The following is a 1,067-nucleotide window of genomic DNA, read 5'->3' as shown; positions in this document are numbered from 1 at the left end:
GAAAAACATTCGTAAAATATGGAAAGTGAAAACTGGGAATGAAACTGCATTTAAAATATAAAATTAATACTTAAATAATTAAAATGGTTTGAATATTCTTTGACAATGATGAACTTAAAACGCAATGTAATTCACATCAGATAAGTTGTGAAATTAACAAATCTCTAAATCAGAGATGTGAATTTAATTGTGACTATAATGTCTATTTTAGACATACTTACATTCCATTGGATTTCAAATTAATATTATTTCAAGTTTAGATATTAATTTTTTTCCGTGTACGAAAATGAATTAGGACATTGAAAGGTATTTAAAAAAAATGATTTAAGATATGCTGCATTTTCTTATGCCAATAAATTAAATGATGGGTTTTTTTATATAACGAAAAATTGGATATAATTTCAATAGAAATCATTTTCCAGAAACAAACAATTTTAAAAACAGTATTATGATAAACATTTCTGAATAAAATTTTGACCCAGCATACAAAAGTATGTATTTATAATGTAAAATAAATTAAGAACTTTTTTAAACAAAATATGGAGAAAATATCACTTTCTCACAAGTTCAGAAAATTTCTCGAGTTTAGTATATAAGGAAGTTGAGAACTGTATCTCCCAATGTACAGCGTGCGTGCGTTATTGCGTTTATTTGTATTTAAGTTAAGTTTATATGTATGCGTTTATAGGTTTTAACATAGATCTCCGAAATTGTATATAGTTTGTGTTTGTATAGTATGATGTATAGTATGATGCTTGCGTTAGCTCATTTGTGTGTGTGCGATATACTTTCGAAACGATAATTCTATCCTCCTCCTTCTTACGTCTTTTTATTTTCTGTCCTTTTCGACTCACTCATAATTTTTAGTATTGACTATATTAAAGATTGAAATATGTATTTTATTCTAAAATTTAAAAAAACTATTTCAATTTTTCTTATTCTTTCGATACTTTCACGGACTGCGATTTTAATATAGTCATTTTTAAAAATTATAATTCTTTTATTAAATTGTATTACAATTTTATTAATTTTTGTAAAATATATCAAGGGCTGCCTACTAATATGCA

The sequence above is a fragment of the Leptopilina heterotoma genome, unplaced genomic scaffold (genome assembly GCF_015476425.1).
Source record: "Leptopilina heterotoma isolate Lh14 unplaced genomic scaffold, ASM1547642v1 Lhet_307, whole genome shotgun sequence".
Lineage (NCBI taxonomy): Eukaryota > Metazoa > Arthropoda > Insecta > Hymenoptera > Figitidae > Leptopilina > Leptopilina heterotoma.
The sequence above is the reverse complement of the archived record's forward strand: the minus strand, read 5'-3'. Positions refer to the sequence as shown.